Raw genomic sequence first — 21,713 nt, forward strand, 5'->3', positions numbered from 1 at the left:
ACATTGTTTTTATTACTGTATCTCTAGAATATAGGTTAAATTATAAAATAAGAATTTCTCCAGTGTTTTCCCTTTTGCTCAGGTTTTCTCTGCCTTTACAGGGTCTTTTCATATTCCATAAGGGTTTAGTCTTGGCCATTTCTAATTTTGTGAAGAATTTTGATTGGGATTACATTGAATCTGTAGATGGCATTTGGAATGATGTTTATTTTCAGAAATTTATTTTCACTCATGCATGCATATAGGATTCCTTTCATTTTCTAATGTTTTTCTTAATCTCTTTTGACTGATATTTAAATTTTCATTCTAAGCATTTCACCTCCCTAGTAATAGTTATTCCAAGATATTGTCCTACTTTTGAGCCTATTGAAAATTAGATTGTTGCTGTGAAACTTCTTAAGAGTTTTTTTGGTAGTGTATAGAAAGTTTTCAATTTTGTAAGTTGATTTCCTATCCTACAACACTAGTGAAATTGTTGAAGCTTTCAGCAAGATTTTTTTTAGAATTTTTGGAGTCTCTTACATATCATATAATTTGAAAATAGAGTGAAGGTTGACTTCTTATACTTGTATCTGTTTAATTTTTTTTTGTGGACTTTATGCTGCATATTGAGATTTAATCATTAGTTGAAAGGCATTGGGAGATCACACAGTGCTGCTTCACTATTTAAATGGTATTGCATTGGGATTTTATCCAAGTAGGATAATATTGGATCTGTGTTTATCATATATGTCTTTTACTGTGTTGAATAATGTTTCCTTCCATCTTCTCTCTCTAGGACATTTATCATGAAAGTTTATTGAATTTCATCAAAAGTTTTTTTTTTCTTCTCATCTATTGAAGATGATCATGTGACTTGTCTTTCAGATCACTTACATTATTGCATTTATTGATTTAGTGGTGGTCTCCTCATTTGTTGTGAGAATATACAATATACATGTTAACATGGAAGGAGAAAATATAAGTTTCTAGCTCTAGACAATGAGATACAGAGAGTTAGACTTCTCTAAAAGCAAGCATTAGTTTCTTTTAGAGATAAGCCCCTAATTTTTTATCCAATATAAAATGATCACCACAGATATCACATACACACAAGCAACACCAAATGGACTCAGAAGGTTTTATATATATATATATAAATATATATATATATATCCTTCTAATTATTATGAATATATATGCATAAAAATAAGAGGGCAGGAAAATAAAAGGAACTTTTAGTGTTTACAAAATAATTGTGGCAGGGCAGTGGCAGCACACGCCTTTAATCCCAGCACCTGAGAGGCAGAGGCAGGCAGATTTCTCAGTTCAAGGCCAGCCTGGTCTACAGAGTGAGTTCCAAACAGCCAAGGCTACACAGAGAAACCATGTCTTGAAAACTAAAAATTAAAATTAAAAAATAAAAACTAATTGTGTTTTTCATAAAGTAATCAGTAGCTATAAGGACTCATAGCTCAAGAGTATCTTTCCTATATCTTGAATCTAGTGTACTATAAAATGAGCTTTCTCTTTGGACAAACCTGAAGTGATTGAAGCAGATAGTGATGCATTAAGTGTGACTTAAACAAGAGAAATCATGGCATGCACTGTCGAATGCCTGATGAGTTTTGGTGTCATTCTATAAAAGAAAGTCTACTCTTCCTAAGCTGAGCCCTGCAGTACCAACACTGAGGAGAACCAGCAGGACCTGATATCTGTGACTTTTTTAGGCTCCTGTTTGTGGAAAGTTTCCATTATGAGTCTTATTTCATTGCCCTTGTCAATGTGGTATACTGTTCTGATTGTAGCATTGGAAGCTTGGCATCCACAGGAAATACACACACACACACACACACACACACACACACATGTGTAATACATATATATATATATCTTATATCTATATTTACCACCAAACAAAATGCTAACACACACACACACACACACACACACACACACACTTCCTTTCCTCCCTCCCTTCCTTTCCTCCCTCCCCCCTTCCCTCCCTCCCTCACTCCCTTCCTCCTCCCTCCTTCATTGTCTTTGTATGTGTGTGAGAGTGATGATTTCTAGAAAGAGAAAGTTTTTCTACAGCCCAGTATAAACATAATTTTCTTCCTCTTAATGCCAGCTTTAAGTTAAAGTGAAAGCCTGAATTATACTTTCTATTTTAATGAATTACTGGAATATTAAGCTCTGAGTAGATAAACTGCTCTGTTATTTAACTTTGCCCAAAAAGAACTTGACTAAGTTCCACTTGCTACAGACCAGGTGGTGATGACCAAGCAAAGAAATGATCCTACTCACATCTGGCCTGCTGAACCAAGAGGTTTGTTGTATAACATAAAGAACCCAATTGCCATGAGTGATGATTCATGAATACTTCATCCCGGAACTGTTTGCACATTTTAAAGGAAAGTTTCTTGTTCATTCTCTTCAACCTGCAAGGTGGGCATGATCTGTTAAACTTCCCTGCAAACACAAATTATTTCCTATTTGAGTTGAGTAAATTAATATCCTTATTATTAAAAAAATCTAAGTGTAACAAAGAAAAATATAATTTTATGCAGTATCTATCATGTTAGAATTAGAAGCTCTGAAAAATAAGAAGCAGATAGCTATGGTTTCATCTGTAGGCATTCTTTAATAAAGAAATAAATTAATTTTTTAATTAATATACAATCCAACTGTTGCCCAACTCCTGGTTCCCCTTCCAAAATTCTTCAGCCCATTCCTCCTCCCTCTCTCCCTGAGAGGATGCTACCCCACCACAAGACTTCCCCCCTCCTTGGGGTGCAGGGAATTCAAACTCTAAAGATTTGGTGCATCTTCTCCCACTGAGGGAGGGACCAGGCAGTCCTCTGCTGTATCTGTTGGCATTCTTGTAGGAAGCACTAGGTGGCGTTCTTGAAGAAGGAAGGAAGGAGCAAACAAACTCTAGAGATATTGGACAGCCTAACCTATTTGATAATCCCCAGGTCTCAGCAAGATTCCTGTAGAAACAACAGGATAGGATAGACTCAGGCCTCCACATTCCTACTTCCCCCAAATTCTCTCTCTCCCCCGCCCCTCTCTCTCCACACTTAGAAATCTTTTGAAAGTTACCAAGTTACCCTTACAATTCATGGTAATAATTTAGAAACAGTGATTCAGCATGTTCCTTAATGTTAACTATTCCTCATTTATCCAAACTCCACAGACATCATCAAGCCATACATTAACATTTTCAGTTATGTATAATGGTTCTCTTGTTGTATATGCATCATACGCTAAATATATTTTTTATCCTTTTGTCAAACTACTTATTAGGAAAACAATTGATATTTAGACAGCTATTAATACATAGTATGAAATCAATAGTCAGATTAATATTGACATGATTTGCGGTGTTACAAATTGCAATCCTTAATTTACTTTCATTTTATATTTTTTATTTTCTGATACATTGTAATTTATTATTGTTCTACTTTTTGCAAGCAGAAGCTGTAGGGAAATGAAAAATGACAAAATTTACCCTTAAATTGGGGAAAAATTTGAGAATTGTTAAATTTTACAGCAAACCTGTACAAAAAGTTTCTAAAAATATGTGGGAATATAGGAAAATTAAAAATTAAATTATACATATTCAGTAGTTTTCACAAAAGATTTTATTATGTGTAGAATATGCAAAGTAGATAATAAAAATAAAGTTGTCTCCTGGATACAACTAGAGAAACTATGAAAATACAGGAACATGTATGCACATTCATATATAAACTTATGCACATATTTCGAAATTTAAAAGTAATCCCTACCAAAATCTTTCACTACTTAACTCTTTTTACTTATGAATTGTAATTATATTAACATGTATAATTATAGCAGTAAACTATAATGACATACATAATTAGTTGAAGAATCTAGATTCTATAGATTTTTTTTTTAATTTTAACGTTATCAAAAAATACCCTGGAAATTTTGAACAACTAATTCAAATGTACTAAATCTAAAGTGAAGTGTTGGATTCATATTTACTTATTGATGAAAACTGCTATTTGAAACAGATTTTCAAGTGTTGAGAAAAACTAATTGTGATAAATTATTAATAATTTACTGGTATTATGATGCTGATTAGTCTCATGAGAAATTTGAAGAGAATTTCTTCAAGTTGTGAACAACCCATTAATGAATAAAAATGAAAGAAATTGTATTACATTCATTAGTTTTATTCAATATGTGATATAAATTATTTATTAAGCATAGTCTTAGATACCAAGGTGCCTGGAAGATACTAGTGAATGAGATCAAATAAATATACCCCCCTTTTTTTTTTGGCTTTTGGAGACAGGGTTTCTTTGTGTAGCCCTGGCTGTCCTGGAACTCACTTTGTAGACCAGGCTGGCCTCAAACTCAAATATCTGCCTTCCTCTGCCTCCCAAGTGCTGGGATTAAAGGGGTGTACCACCACCGCTCAGCAAATATTCCCATTTTACATTAAAAAATTTTAAATATGTTAGAAATTTGAGTAAAAATTTTGGTGGGTTGGTATTGTTATCTTACTACTGCAGTCCTGTCTGGCTACAGGTCATGAACATTGACTCCTGGGAACCTCACCCAACAAAGGGTGCTGGGGCTTCCTAGATATTCCCACCCATCACCCACCACCACCACCAATATCCAGCAGCTGCAGCTCTTGGTTTCTTCTCATGTCCCTTGGCCATCTTTCCCATCTCTCCACACATTTCATCCTGACCATCCCTCATCCACCTAGTTACCGCACTCCTTCTGCCTCCAATGACAATTTTATTTCACCTTCCAAATTATACTCAATCAAAGATAGGCACAAAGGAAAAATTCCTGAGCAGAACCGCAATGGCTTGTACTATAAGATCAAGAATCAACAAAGGGGACCTCATAAACGTGCAAGTTTCTTTAAGGCAAAAGACACTGTCAATAGTACAAAAAGGCCACCAACAGATTGGGAAAGGATCTTTACCAATCCTAAATCCGATAGGGGACTAATATCCCATATATACAAAGAACTCAAGAAGCTGGACTCCAGAAAAATCAAATAACTTATTAAACGATGGGGGAAAGATGCTAAACAAAGAATTCTCAACTGAGGAATACTGCATGGCTGAGAAGCACCTGCAATAATGTTCAACAACTTTAATAACCAGGGAAATGCAAATCAAAACAACCATGAGATTCTACCTCACACCAGTCAGAATTGCTAAGATCAAAAATTCAGGTGACAGCAGATGCTGGCAAGGATGTGGAGAAAGAGGAACGTTCTTCCATTGCTCGTGGGATTGAAACCTGTTACAACCACTCTGGAAATCAGTCTGGCAGTTCCTCAAAAAATTAGACATAGTTCTACCTGAAGGTCCAGCAATACCTCTCCTGGGCATATACCCAGAAGATGCTCCAACTTGTAATAACGACACATGCTACACTATGTTCATAGCAGCATTATTAATAATAATCAGAAGCTGTAAAGAACCCAGATGTCCCCCAACAGAGGAATGGATACAGAAAATGTGGTACATTTACACAATGGAGTACTACTCAGCTATTATAAACAATGATTTTGTTCCCAATTCTAAGAAGGGGCAAAGTGTCCACACTTTGGTCTTCGTTCTTCTTCAGTTTCATGTGTTTTGCAAATTGTACCTTATATCTCAGGTATACTAAGTTTCTGGGCTAATATCCACTTATCAGTGAGTACATATTGTTTGAGTTCTTTTGTGATTGTGTTACCTCACTCAGTACGATGCTCTTCAGGTCCAACCATTTGCCTAGGAATTTCATGAGTTCATTCTTTTTAATAAGCTAAAGTGGGAGTGGGTGGGTAGGGGAGTAGGGGGGAGGGTATGGAGGACTTTTGGGATAGCATTGGAAATGTAAATGAGGAAAATACCTAATAAAAATATTGAAAAAAACAATGATTTTATGAAATTCTTTGGCAAATGGATGGATCTGGAGGATATCATCCTGAGTGAGATAATCCAATCACAAAAGAACACACATGATATCCACTCACTGATAAGTGGACATTAGCCCAGAAACTTAGAATACCCAAGATACAATTTGCAAAACACATGAAACTCAAGAAGAAGGAAGACCAAATGTAGATACTTCATTCCTTCTTAAAAGGGGGAACAAAATACCCATGGAAGGAACTACAGAAACAAAGATCGGAGCTGAGAGTGAAGGAAGGAGCATCCAGAGACTGCCCCACTTGGGTATCCATCCCATAATCAACTACCAAACCCAGACACTATTGCATATGTCAGCAATCTTGCTGACAGGTCCCTGATATAGCTGTCTCTTTTGAGGCAAATACAGAAGTGGATGCTCACAGTCATCTATTGGATGGAACACAGTGCCCCCAATGAAGGAGGTATAGAAAGCACCCAAGGAGCTAAAAGAGTCTGCAATCCTATAAGAGGAACAATGATATGAACTAACCAGTATCCCCCAGTGCTTGTGTCTTTAGCTGCATATGTAGCAGAGGTTGGCCTAGTCTGCCATCATTGGGAGGAGAGGCCCTTGGTCCTGTGAAGATTATATGCCCCAGTGTAGGGGAATGTTAGGGCCAGGAAGCAGGAGTGGGTGGGTTGGGGAGCAGGGCGGGGGGGGGGGTGTATAGGAGACTTTTCGAGAGGAAACTAGGAAAGGGGATAACATTTGAAATATAAATGAAGAAAATATCCAATAAAAATTATACTCAATCATTTTCACTTGGACCTTACTTCTTTTATAATGTTTTGGGTCTGTATCATGGTATTGTGTATTTTATGGCTGATATCCATTTATCAGTGAGTACATACACTGCATGTCCATTTGGGTCTTGGTTAACCTCAATCAGGATGATATTTTCTTTTAGATCCATTCCTTTGCCTGCAAAATTATTATGTCCTGTTTTTAATAGACAAACTGTATTCCATTCAGAAAATGAACAATATTTTCTGTATCTATTCTTTGTTTGAGGGACATCTGGATGTTTCCAGTTTCTGGCTATCACCAATAAATCTGCTGTAAACATAGTAGATCACACATCCTTATGATATGGTGATATGGATAATGTTTTGGGTGGTATAGATGGGTCTTCAAGTAGAACTATTTCCAATTTTCTGAGAAACCACCAGATGGATTTCCAGAGCAGTTGTATAGATTATCCATCCCATAAGCAATGGAGGAGTGTTCTCCTTTCTCTATATCCTTGCCTGCACATGCTGTTACTTGAGTTGTTTATCTTAAGCATTGTGATTTCCATAAGCTGGAATATCTCCTCATTTTGACTTGCTTTTCCCTGATGACTAAGGATATTGAACATCTCTTTAAGTGGTTCTTGGCCATTTGATATACTTTGGTTGAGAATTCTGATTAGATCTATACCACTTGTTTTAAATGGATTATTTGGTTTGTTGAAGTCTAACATTTTGAATTCTTTATATATTTTGAATATTAGTCCTCAGTTGGATGTAGGGTTGGTGAATATTTTATCCCAATCTGTGGGCTGTCATTTTGTCCCATTGACAGTGTCCTTTGCCTTAAAGAACATTTTCATTTTCATGAGGTCCAATTTATCAATTGATGGTCTTAAAGCAAAAGCCATATGTGTTCTGTTCATGAAATGTATTCAAGGCTACACTCCACTTTATGTTGAGGTCCTTTATCTACTTGGACGTGTGTTTGTGCAGGGTGATGACAAGAATCTATTTGCATTCTTTTGCATGCAGACATACAGTTAGACCAGCATCATTTGTTGATGATGCTTTCTTTTTCCATTGTATGGTTTTGCCTTCTTTGCCAAAATCAAGTGACCATAGGTGTGTGTTTTTTGTGGGTCTGATTATTTCTCTTATTGTTCAGGATTGTTTCACCTATCCTGGGGTTTGTTTGTACATATGAAGTTGAGAATTGCTCCTGTAAGGTTTATAATAATTGTGTTGAAATTTTGATGGGGATTGTTTGAGTCTGTAGAGTGCTTTTGTTTAGTAAGATGGATAATTTTACTATGTTAATCTTACCTATTCATAAGCAGGGGAGATCTTTCCTTCTTCTGATATCTTCTTCAATTTCATTCTTCAGAGACTTGAAGTTCTTGTCAAACACATCTTTCCCTTGCTTGGGTAGAGTCACACCAAGATATTGTGTATTATGTGTGGTTATTGTGAAGGGTGTTGTTTCCCTGATGTCTTTCTTAGCCATACTGTCATAGAGTTCCCAAATAGTGATACCTTGACGTCTTCCTTCTCAATTTGTATCTCCTTGATCTCCTTTTGTTGTCTTATTGCTCTAGCTAGAACTGAAATTATTATAATGTAAGGATAGGGAGATCATGGGCAGCCATGCCTTGTCCCTATTTTAAGTGGTATTGCTGTAACATTCTCTCCATTTAATTTGATATTGTCTGTTGGGTTGCTATATGTTGCCTTTATTATGTTTATGTATGTGCCTTGAATCCCTGATCTTTCAGTTTGTTTATGTAGTGGATTATGTTGATAGATTTTTGTATATTGAACCATCCTTGCATCTCTCTGTTGAAGCCTACTTGATCATGGTGAATAATGTTTTTGGATTTGATTGCAATAATTTTATTATTTTTGCATAGATATTCAGAAGTGAAACTCCTCTGTAATTTTCATTATTTGTTGGGCCATTGTGTGGTTTATGTATCAGGGTGACTCATAGAATGTGGCCTAATACAGTGAATTAGGTAATATTGCTTCTGGTTCTATTTGTTGAAAGGGTTTGAAGAGTATTTGTATTAGTTCTTCTTCGAAGTCTGGTAAATCTAGTATTCTGTGCTAAGACCAACTGGCCCTGGGCTGTTTTCTTTTTCTTTTTGGTTGTGAAGCTTTTAAATTAATGCTTCTATTTCCTAGGAATTATAGGACTATTTAGATAGTTTATCTGATCTTGATTTAAGTTTATTAAGTATCTGTTTAGGAAATCCATACATTTCATATATATTTCCAGTTTTGTGTGGTATAGCCTTTTGAAGTAAGACCTGATGAATTTTTTGAATTTCCTCATTTTCTCTTGTTATGTCTCCCTTTTCATTTTTGATTTTGTTAATTTGGATACTGTCCTGTGATTTTACTGAGTTTGGCTAAGGGTTTGTCTATCTTGTTCATTTTCTCAAAGAACCAGATCTTTGTCTGATTGATTGTATTTTCTCTTATTTTCTACTTGATTGATTTCAGCTGAGTTTAACTAATTCCTGCTGTCTACTCCTCTTGGGTGTGTTTGCTCCCTTTCCTTCTAGAGATTTCAGGTGTGCTGTTAGGTTGCTAGCATGAGATCTCCCCAATTTCTTTATGAAGACACTTTAGTGCTATGAATTTTCCTCTTAGAACTTGCATTCATTTTGTCAAATAAGTTTGTATATGCTGTGCCTCAATTTTCATTGAATTCTATAATTTCATCCATTCATCCATCCATCCATTCATTTAATTGATTTCACATTTATGTTCCTCTTATGGGACTGCAAACTACTTCCAATCCGTAGGTACATTCTCTAATTCCTTCATTGGGAACCCTGTGCTCCATCCAATGGATGTCTGTGAGCATACAATTCAGTATTTGCCAGGCACTGGCAGAACCTTTCAGTGGCATCCACAATAGAGCCTGGTTTTGGTAGTTGTCTATGGAATGGATCCCCAGGTAGAGCAGCCTCTGGATAGTCATTCCTTCAGTCTCTGCTTCACACTTTGTCTCTGTAACTCCTTCCATGGGTATAATGCTCCCCCTTCTAAGAAAGACTGAAGACTGGTCTTCCTTCTTCTTGAGTTTCATGCATTTTGCAAATTGTATCTTGGGTATTCTGAGCTTCTGGGATAATATCCACTTATCAGTGAATGCATATCATTTGTGTTCTTTTGTGACTGGGTTACCTCACTCAGGATGATATCTTCCAGATCCATCCATTTGTCTAGGAATTTCATAAATTCATTGTTTTTAGTAGATTAGTAGTACTCCATTGTGTGAATGTACAATTTCTGTATCCATTCCTCTCTTCAGGGACATCTAGGTTCTTTCCAACTTCTGGCTACTGTAATTAAGGCTGCTATGAACATAGTGGGACATGTGTCCTTATTACATGTTGGAGAATCTTCTGGGTATATACCCAGGAGAGGTATAGCGGGGTCTTCATGTAGTACCATGTCCAATATTCTGAGGAACTGCCAAACTGATTTCCAGAGTGGTTGTACCAGCTTTCAATCCCACCAGCAATGGAGGAGTGTTACTCTTCTTCCACATACACACAAGTATCTGCTGTCACCTGAGTTTTTGATCTTAGACATTCTGAGTGTTGTGAGGTGGAATCTGAGGGTTGTTTTGATTACATTTCCCTGATGACTAAGAATATTGAACATTTTTTAGGTGCTTCTCAGCCATTTGGTATTCCTCGGTTGAGAATTCTTTGTATCACTCTGTACCCCATTTTTAATAGGGTTATTTGGTTTTCTGGAGTCCAACGTCTTGAGTTCTGTGTATATATTTAATACTGGAACCTCTATCAGATTTAGGATTGGTAAAGATCTTTTCCAAATCTGTTGGATGGCTTTTTGTCTTATTGACAGTGCCCTTGCCTTACAGAAGCTTTGCAATTTTATGAGGTCCCATTTGTCAATTCTCGATCTTACAGCACAAGCCATTGCTGTTCTATTCAGGAATTTTCCCCCTCTGCCCATATGTTTCAGGCTCTTCCCTACTTTCGCTTTCTATAAGTTTAGGTCTCTGGTTTTATGTGGAGGTCCTTGATCCACTTAGACTTCAGGTTTGTATAGGAGATAAGAATGGATTTATTCCTAGTGGCCTCTCTTCCCAATGATGTCCAACTAGGCCATCTCCTGCTACATATGCAGCTAGGGGGAAAGCCAGGGCCAAGAAGTGGGCGTGGGTGGGTAGGAGAGCAGGGCAGGAGGGTGTGTAGGGAATTTTCAGGATAGCATTTGAAATGTAAATAAAGAAAATATCTAATAAAATAAAATAATAATAAAAAAAGAATGGATTGATTCGAATTCTTCTACATGATAACTGCCATTTCAGCCAGCACCATTTGTTGAAAATGCTCTTTTGTTCCTCACTGGATGATTTTAGCTCCTTTGCCAAAGACCAAGTGACCATAGATGTGTGGGTTCATTTCTGATCATCAATTCTATTCTATTGATCTTCCTGTCTGTCGTTGTACTAGTACCATGTAGTTTTTATCCCAAGTGCCCTATATCTTGAAGTCAGGGATGGTGACTCCACTAGAGGTTCAATTATTGTTAAAAATAATTTTTGCTATCCTAGGTTTTTTGTTTTTCTAGATTCATTTGCAAATTGCCTTTTCTAACTCGGTGAAGAATTGAGTTGTAATTTTGATGGGGATTGCCTTGAATCTATAGATTGCTTTCAGAAAGATAGCCATTTTTTACTTTATTAATCCTGCCAATCCATGAGCATGGGAGATCTTTCCATCTTGTGAGATCTTCAATTTCTTTCTTCAGAGATTTGAAGTTCTTATCATACAGATCTTTCACTTCCTTAGTTAGAGTCACACGAAGGTATTTTATATTATTTGTGACTATTGTGAAAAGTGTTATTTCCCAAATTTCTTTCTCAGCCTGTTTATCCTTTTTGTAGATTAAGGACACTGATTTGTTTGAGTTAATTTTATATCCAGCTTCTTGACTGAAGTTGATTATTAGGTTTAGGAGTTCTCTGGTGGAATTTTTGGGGTCACTTATGTATGTTATCGTACAATCTGCAAATATTTTGATATTTTGACTTCTTCTTTTCCCATTTATATCCCATTGTTCTCCTTTTGTTGTCTAATTGCTCTGACTAGGACTTCAAATGCTATATTGAATAGGTAGGGAGAAAGTGGGCAGCCTTATCTAGTCCCTGATTTTAGTGGGATTGCCTCAAATTTCTCTTCCTTTAGTTTGATGTTGGCTATTGGTTTGCTATATATTGCTTTTATTTTGTTTAGGTTTGGGCCTTGAATTCTCTTGATCTTATCAATACTTTTACCATGACTAGGTGCTGGATTTTGTCAAATGCTTTTTCAGCATCTAATTGAGTTTGTTTATGTAGTGGATTACATTGATGGATTTGCATATATTAAGCCATCCCTGCATCCCTGGGATGAAGTGCGCATGAACATGATGGATAATTGTTTTGATGTGTCCTTGGATTTTGTTTTGAGAATTTTATTGATAAACCCATCTGGCCCTGGGCTTTTTGTTTTTGGTTAGAAGACTATTAATGATTGCTTCTATTTCTCTAGGCTTATGGCACTGTTAAGATGTTTAATCTGTTCCTGATTAAACTTTGTTACCTGGTTTCTGTCTTGAAAATTTTCCATTTAATCCAGGTTTTCCAGTTTTGTTGACTATAGGCTTTTGATGATTTTACAGATTCCCTCAGATTCTGTTTTGATGTCTCCTTTTTCATTTCTGACTTTGTTAATTAGGATATTGTCCCTGTGCCCTCTAGTAAGTCTGGCTAAGGTTTTGAGTTTGTTTGTTTATTTGTTTGTTTGTTCTCAAAGAACCAGCTCCTGGTGTGGTTGATTAGTTGATTCTTTGTATAGTTCTTTGTGTTTCCACTTGGTTGATTTCAGTCCTGAGTTTGATTATTTCCTGCCATCAACTTCTCTTGGGTAAATATGCTTCCTTTTGTTCTAGAGCTTTAAATATGTGGTCAATCTGCTAGTGTGTGCTCACTCTAGGTAGATTTTGGAGGCCTGTTTCATGACCGATTATATGGTCAGTTTTAGAGAAGGTACCATCAGGTGCTGAGAAGAACATAAATCCTTTTGTTTTAGGATAAAATGGTCTATAGATATCTGTTAAATTCATTTGTTTCATAACCACTTTTATTTTTACCTTTTCTCTGTTTAATATCTGTTTCCACGATATGTCCATTGATGAGATTCGGTTGTTGAAGTCTTCCACTATTATTGTGTGTGGTGCACTGTGTGCTTTGAGCTTTATTAAAGTTTCTTTAATAAATGTGGATGCCCTTGCAGTTGGAGCATAGATGTTCAGAATTGAGAGTCCATCTTAGTAGATTTTAACTTTGATAGGTATGAAGTGTCCCTCATTGTCTTTTTTGATAACTTTATGTTGAAAATTGATTTTATTTGATATAAGAATGCTATTCTAGCTTGTTCCTTAGGACTATTTGCTTGGAAAATTGTTTTCCAGCCTTTTACTCTGAAGTAGTGACTGTCTGTCCTTGAGGTGGGTTTCTTGTATGCAGCAAAATTCTGGGTCCTGTTTATATAGCCAGTCTGTTGGTTTATGTCTTTTTATTAGGGAATTAAGTCCCTTGATATTAAGAAATATTAAGGAAAAGTAATTGTTGCTTCTTGTTATTTTTGTTGTTAGTGTTTGGATTTTGTTCATGTGGCTATCTTCTTTAGGTTTGTTGAAAAATTACTTTCTTGCTTTTTCTAGGACATAGTTTCCCTCCTTGTGTTGGAGTTTTCCCATTATTATCCTTTGAATGGCTGGATTTGTGGAAAGATATTGTGTAAATTAGATTTTGTCACGGAATACCTTAGTTTCTTCATCTATGTTAATTGAGATTTTTTGTTTTTTGTGTTTTGTTTTGTTTTGCTTTTTGGCTTTTCAAGACAGGGTTTCTCTGTGTAGGCCTGGCTGTCCTGGAGCTTACTCTGTAGGCCAGCCTGGCCTGGAACTCAGAAATCTGCCTGCCTCTGCCTCCCAAGTACTGGGATTAAAGGGATTCACCACCACCACCCAGTTTAATTGAGAGTTTTCCTGGCATTGGTGTTCTCTTACGGTCTGTATGACATCTGTCCAGGATCCTCTGGCTTTCATAGTCTCTGGTGAGAAGTCTGGTGTAATTCTAATAGATCTGCCTTTATATGTTACTTGATCTTTTCCTCCTTACTGCTTTTAATATTCTTTCTTTGTTTTGTGCATTTGATGTTTTGATTATTATGTGAGGGTACAAATCTATTTTTTGGTCCTAACTATTTGGAGTTCTGTAGGCTTCTTGTATGTTCATGGGCATCTCTTTCTTTAAGTTAGGGAAGTTTCTTCTATAATTTTGTTGAAGATATTTACTGGCCCTTTTAGTTGAAAATCTTCATTTTTATCTCTATCTATTATCCTTAGGTTTGGTTTTCTCATTGTGTTGCTGGAGTTCACTTACAAATACCACAGAGACCACCATTGCTGCAAAACACATGAGGTTTCTTTTTTTTTTTTTTTATTGATCCAACATGTCAGGGACCCTTTTCTTAGCACAAAGGCCAGAGGAGAGACCAAGAACAAAGAAAGAACACACTTTTTCTACCATTGTAAGGGGCAGATATGGGCAACAGGGTAGCTGGCTTACTCTAATTGGTGGAGCAAGTAACCTTTTCAGGCATTGGTTGGTTTTCATAGTGACTACCTCTGGCCTAGTGACTCACTTTGCTAGCTCCCATGGTGGGTTATTATGATTTGGTCAGTAAAGCAATAGTACATTTTGAACTTATGAGTTAACTATTAAAGTAACAGCTATTAATGTCACAGGGAATCCTAGCAAGGTTTGTGGTTTTTTTTTTTTTTTTTTTTGTCAGAGTTCAGTGTAGGGTGAGAGAAGGATAATTCTTGTGAGAAATGTTATTTTTGTTAAGGTTATTTCTCAGGGAATAACTAATATTATCTTGGCAGCTGTAGGTTTAATCATTTTAACCACTAAAACTATGTTTTCACATTTGTTTAGACAGCCAGCTTCCTTATCTGACTCTGCACTTGGCCTGCTATTATAGGTTGGAAAGTCCTTTTCAGAGGGGGAAGGTACTGGGTGGTCTTGAATTCATTTTGGATATTACAGTGTCCTGGATTTCCTGGATGTTTTGAGTTAGGATCTTATTGCATTTTGTATTTTCTTTGATTGTTGTGTCCCTGTTTTCTATGGAATCTTCTGCACACGAGATTCTTCTATCTCTTGTATTCTGTTGGTGATGCCTGCATCTGGCTCTTGATTTCTTTCCTAGGTTTTCTCTTTCTAGTGTTGTCTCCCTTTGTGACTTCTTTATTGTATCTACTTCCATTTTTAGACCCTGGATGGTTGTGTTTATTCCTTCACCTGTTTGGTTGTGTTTTCCTATAATTGTTTAAGGTGTTTTCATGTTTCCTCTTTAAGGGCTTCTAACCTGATTATCTGTGTTCTTCTTTATTTCTTTTAGGGAGTTATTAATGACCTTCTTAATATCCTCTAGCAGCATCTTGCTTTCCCGGTGTGTTTTGGTATCCAGGACTCACTGTGGTAGGAGTACTGGGTTCTGATGATGCCAAGTAGTCTTGATTTCTGTTGGTAAGATTCTTTCATTTGCCTTTTGCCATCTGGTAATCTCTGGTGTTAGATGATCTTGCTGTCTCTGGCAGGAGCTTGTCCCTCCTGTGTGTCTGTAAGACTGTGTAAGCACTCCTGGGAGACCAGCTCTCTCCTGGCAAGACCAATGTACAAAGGGATGCGGAATAGGCCCACCTCCTGGGTTCAGATGTAGGTCCATAGGACCCTTCCCATGTGCTCTGCTGCTTCTGTAGCCTGTGTCCTTCTGAGTTGACCCACCTTAGAGTGTCACTAGAGAGAAAAGGGTGATCTCACCTGAGTCCCACTGTCAGACACTTCCTGGAGGCAAGCTCTTCTCTGGCTGGGAAGGTGCACAGAGGACTGAGGATCAGCTCCCCCTCCTGGGTGCAGATGTAGGCTCATAGGAGCCTGTCTCTGCTGCTGCTCTGCTACTTCTGCAGCCTTGTGAAAATTTTTTTTAATGAGTATGAAACATTCTTCCCCATTCTCTTTTTATTTCTTCTACCTGAAAATATATTTTATTAGATATTAGAATAGTTATTTCCATTGCTTCTAGGATTTATCTAATTAGAAAACTTTTTCTAGCTTTTTACTCTGTAATAGTTTCTATCTTCATTGCTGAGTTGTGTTTCTTGTATGTAGCAGAAAAATGGATCCTCTTTATGTGTCCAGCCTTTCTTTCTATTGGTAAACTGAATCAATCGGTGTTGGGAGATATTAATAACCAATGATCCTTAGGTCTTATTTGGTGGTGGTGGTAGTACTCTGTTTGTGTGTGTGTGTGTGTGTGTGTGTGTGTGTGTGTGTGTGCGTGTTTCTTTGGATTTTGCTATGAAATAATAAATTTCTTGTATTTTCTTGGTGTAGTTACCCAACTTGTATTGGAATTTTTTTCTTTTATTATCCTCTGTAGTGCTGTATTAGTGGAAAGGTATTGTTTAAATTTGGTTTTGTCATGGAATAACTTGGTTTCTCCATCTCTAGTGATTGAAAGTTTATCAGGGTATAATAGTCTGGGCTTAGTCTGGGCTGGCATTTGTGGTCTCTTATATGCTTTTTGTAGCCTCCCCCAGCCTGAAGCAGGCTGGTGCAGACCTTGTAGCCTCTGAGGTGGGGCCACCTGGGGTGCAGCTTTCCAGCTGTGCTTTGGCTGGATCCTGTTGCCTGCTGAGACACCTTTGAGACAATCCATGTTGCACAGCATCTTCGAGCTGGATCCAGGCACCTGGATGGACTGGCTGGAGATGGGCCTACCCACTATATAAGCTTAGCCTCTAAGTAAACTTTAAGGTGCCTTGAGCAGAGTACTTTTGTCTTGGCGACTTTATTTCTCTCCCAGTCTAGTCTCTTTTAGTCCCAGCCTGCCTTTCAGGAGTACTCGTTCATGTAGGCCTCAGGCGGCTTACAACTACAGCTTTTGACTTCACAAATCAGAGTAAGATGTTAGAATTTTAAAGGAAATCAGATTATTGATCATCCTATCACAAGACATCTGACCAGGAACTTCTGGCTTTTAGTCACTGTTGAGAAGTTAGGTGCAATTTTGATAGCTGCCTTTATGTATTGCTTGGCATTTTCCCCTTGTGGGTTTTAATATTCTTTCTTTATTCTATACATTTTCTCATTTGATTATTACATGGCAGGAGGATTTTTTTTTTTTTTGTCCAAACTACTTGGTGTTCTCTTGGCTTCTTATACACATATATAGCCATCTGTTTCTTAGAATAGGGACCTTCTCTTCTATTATTTTGCTGAAGATTTTTCTGGCCATTTGAAATAGGAATCTTCACTCTCTTCTATTCCTTTTTCTTAGGTTTGGACTTTTCACAGTGGCCCAAGTTTCCTGGATGCTTTGAATTAGAAACATTTTTCATTTCTTCCATCTCTTGTGTGCTGTCAGTGATGCTTACCTCTGTGGTTTCTCTTCTTTCTCCTAGAGTTTTCAACTCTGGGCTTGGCTCAACTTGTGTTTTCTTTATTGGTTCTTCTTCCAATTTTATGTCTTGGACTATTTAATTCATTACCTTCACCTGTTTGTTTATATTTTCCTGTATTTTTTTAAGTTTTTTTTTCCTCTTTAAGGGTTTCAACCTGGTTTAGGATAACCTGGTTTTTCCTATAACCTGGGTTTTGGTTATGTTTTCCTGTATTTCTTTAAGGGAGTTTTGTATAATATCCTCATAGGCCTCTATCTTCTTCGTGAGATGAGATTTAAGGGCACAGTCCTATTCTTCAGTTGTGTTAGGATATCTAGGGCTTACTGTAGTAGGAGAACTGGGTTCTGACAGTGCCCTGTTGCACTGCTTTTTGTTGATTTTTGTCCTTCACTTGCCTTTTGGCTGTTTTCCTCTGGTGTTGGCTGACCTAGTAGTTGCTGTGTGTCCCAGGTTAGAGCAAGTTTCCCAGAGGCAGGCTGAACCCTAGGTTGGGGTGTGTTGTGTGGAAATGCAATTTCAGGTAAAGGTATGGGATGGAAGGCTAGAATTAAATATTAAAAATAAAATTATAACTTACCTTTTAATTAATATTGTAAGAGGTTGACTGAAGGAATTGATCACATTAATTTAGTCAATCAAACATATTAGTTTTAAACAAGGTACTTAGAACTTTGTAAAAGTATTATATTTTTAGCTTTCCTCAAGTCCAACATTTTATGTAAACTTTCAGATGTAATTGACTTCACAAGTCAGAATAAGATGATAGAATTTTAAAGGAAATCAGATTATTGGTTATACTATAACTTAATATCATATAACAACAAATTTACACACTTTCCCTTTTATACGTTGTGATTTTTAATATCTCAATATTTAGTACTTATGTTAGGTTTTTGTTTGTTTGTTTGTTTGTTTGTTTTTTGAGATAGGGTTCCTATGTGTAGCCCTGGCTGTCTTGGAACTCACTCTGTAGACCAGGCTGGTCTCAAACTCAGAAAGTGCTGGGATTAAAGGCATGTGCCACCATGGCCGGCCTGTGTTAGTATTTTTCATAGTGTAAATGTTCATTACTATCGTTTTCAGGAAGAAAATGATGCTATGGATTTCTTCCACATAGGTCATACAAAACAAAAATTAACCACAGAGAGCTTCATCTCTAGGTACTTCAGAACTTGGGTCCCTGAACCCTATTATTGACATCATGTGTAGATAATTTGTGAATGTGGTTGCTCTTTGCCATTCTTTAACATCTCTTCAATGCAGTCTTTTAAACAATCTTATATGAGAATTACATTCATAGGACAAATTGTTATATTTTTATATACATAGATGATGCAACCATACATACTTAACTTTAGAATGAGAGAAATGTAACATCATTTTCATGTAACTCTTGAAAACAGGATTTGTGAGCATAGGAACTATCCTGCTAACAAGAAGACAAGAAAGTTATTAACCACAGAAAATACTGAACCTGTTTTAGAATCCAAGCCAGTAAGATATGAGCAAGTGACTCACTTTAAGTACTTAATCACCTATTCTTTTTCCTGCATATATATGAATGTCTCAGTTACTATTCTATTGCCTCAAGAACCACCATGATGAAATCAACTTTTATAAAAAAAATAAATTTAGCTTGGTTTACAGTTTCAGATAATATATCAGAGCTTGTCGCCTCAAAGCCAACCCCCAGTCTTACAAAACAATTTCCTTAGATTTTGGTTTTAGGATTATAGATATGGAACTGATGCCAATTGCTTCAAATGTATTTTCACAAGGCATACACACACACACAGATACACTATATATATATATATATATATATATATATATATATATATATGTAATTCTTCTACTTTAATCTCTTGAGTACTTAGGTTATAGGTAGGTGCCTGTATGACGAGTACCTTTGGTTAATCTGCCTTTCAGTTTACATATGTCCACATTTAATCTTTGCTTAGCTCAAAAAACTAAATTGAAACTTCATACATTAAGTTCTATTTGTACATTCCTATTGTATAAAATTTATTTAGACCCTTTACCCAGTTAGTTTATAAAGAAATCTTATAAAGACTAGTGTAGATATTGAATTAATGGGGAAAAAGCTAAATAAATTATATTTTCTAAAAATCCAATGTCCCATTATAGATTATTTTCTTTTTGAGTTAATTATTATAGTGTAAACCCATAGTGATTCATTGTTCAAAATCTTTGAGTAAATGATTTGCAAATGCAAAATAATATATTCTGAGTGTAGAGCTGGAAGAAAGCACTGTTCTTTATTTTCAGCCTGACACACATACAAATTCAGAACTTTGTGATATTATTTTTATTGGTGACAATTTTGCTTAAAATTAAAATGAGCCATTAAATATGTGAAGTATAAATTTTTTCTAGGTTTTTAATGAAAATTTAACAAACGAAACACAGCAATTTAATATCTACCTAAGAATCCTATCTAACTTTTGTTTTCTTTTTTTTTTTTTTTTTTTTGGTTTTTTCGAGACAGGGTTTCTCTGTGTAGCCTTGGCTGTCCTGGCACTCACCTTGTAGACCAGGCTGACCTCGAACTCAGAAATCCGCCTGCCTCTGCCTCCCAAGTGCTGGGATTAAAGGCATGCGCCACCACGCCCGGCTTCCTATCTAACTTTTGTAGAGGGACTTTAATCTAGCTACATGGCTACTCTGGCAAGGGATCACATCCAAAGGCCTTCTAGGTCCAAGTGATAAAGCTAGAAAACAGGCATATATTTAATCTTAGCAGACAGAGGCAAACTGGTCTCTGGTTTCAAGGCCAGCCTAGAAGAGAGCTAGTTTCAGATAAACAAAAGGATAGATTTATTCGTGTTGGTACACACTTGGAAACTCAGCACTCAGGATACAGTGGCCTTTCTTTGAGTTGCAAGTCTGTCAGTTTGGGGTCAGTGCAGTGAGTTCAGTTTGTGAGTCTGTAATTGAGTCACTGAGTTGGTGGTAGTTCAGTTTGTGGAATTCTGAGGCAATTTTTATCAGGACAGTTTTACAAAGATAGCTTTCAGAGAGAACAAGCTAGACACAGTGAAGACAGAATTAAGCCACAGAATGAGAAAGAGCCAAAAGGTTAGAACAGAATGCCAGAGTTAGTTTGAGGCCATGCAGAGAAATTCAGTTCAAAGTCAAGTTTGAATCAGTCAGCTTAGAAAGAAGTTTTCACCAGAACATCTGAGTTGAACCAGCTAGCCAGAGTTCAGAAGAAACTGTTAAGGGTAAACTTATTTAAAAGTAAGCCTCTGAAACAACAATTACATCAGACAATTGAAAGCTGCTATTACAAACTTTCATGTTACAAAATAAATTTTGTTTCCATATTACATGTAAGGAAATTAAATTTTGGAATCATTTGCAGATTATGCAGAAGATAATTCATAAGTAGATATGGAGTACAGAAGATTTCATGGAATATTTGTTGACATTAGCCAATCATAATTGATTCTAAGGCAGTCTACTATTATTATTGCAAGAAAACATGAACACATATGTCTTATAAACACTTTTCCTTTAAAATTGCATTATGAGGCAGAGTCTGGAGGCCCAAGTTATGGTTGGACGAGCTGTTAGGAAGCTTCTTCCACTCTTTGACAGAGTATTGGTTAAAAGGAGTGCTACTGAAACTGTAACCAAAGGTGGCATTATGCTTCCAGAAAAGTCTCAAGGAAAAGTATTGCAAGCAAAATTAATGGCTCTGGAGACAGGCAGGAAAGGAAAGGGTGGAGAAATTGAGCCTGACAGTGTGAAAGTTGGAGATAAAGTTCTTCTCCCAGAATATGGAGGCACCAAAGTAATTCTAGATGACAAGGATCATTTCTTATTTAGAGATAGTGACATTCTTGGAAAATATGTCGACTGAAATCACTGTTGAAATGGTGTCCCATGGAGCTGCGCATTCCACTGATGTTCTGAAATATTTCATCATGTAAAAAATTTCCATGCCTCCCTTTTATAATAAATGGTTGATGCCTAAACTGGCAGCCATTTTCTCCAACATTTAGTTTCACTGTACTGTTACAAACATTTCCAAATACAATGATATAAATGAAAAAACAAAACAAAACAAAACCCTGCATTATGCACATGACCATTGTTTTCCTAAGAACTTTTAAGAAAAACTATGAGGAAAACCCAGTTATGTTCCTTTTCTTGTTTTAATGTCAAATTGGATGTATATATTTGTAGTAATTCAAAACACTGAATATGAAAAAATGTAATATGCAGAAATCACTCAGTGTAGGAGCTGATACAGATCACTTCTCAATAAAACACAAACTTGTGATCTTTTGCTTTATTAAATTATTGTTTTGCTATATTTTCTCCACAAATATGCACTGTTACTTATGCATTTAGAATGTTTTATCACTCCTAACATTATAGAAAAGTCCTAAAAGTTGCTTTCATGACATGATTCTTCTTTTCATTGTTAAGGTCAAATGTGTAGGAGCATTA

At 36.4% G+C, this 21,713-nt stretch overlaps 1 pseudogene; it reads left to right on the forward strand.

Annotated features, from left to right (window-relative positions):
- The first annotated feature begins 20,811 nt into the window (after positions 1–20,811).
- Positions 20,812–21,120, forward strand: LOC110305345 (10 kDa heat shock protein, mitochondrial pseudogene; annotated as a pseudogene).
- Positions 21,121–21,713: the final 593 nt, after the last annotated feature.

Source organism: Mus caroli, unplaced genomic scaffold (assembly GCF_978045245.1).
Source record: "Mus caroli unplaced genomic scaffold, Mus_caroli_1 scaffold_1, whole genome shotgun sequence".
Lineage (NCBI taxonomy): Eukaryota > Metazoa > Chordata > Mammalia > Rodentia > Muridae > Mus > Mus caroli.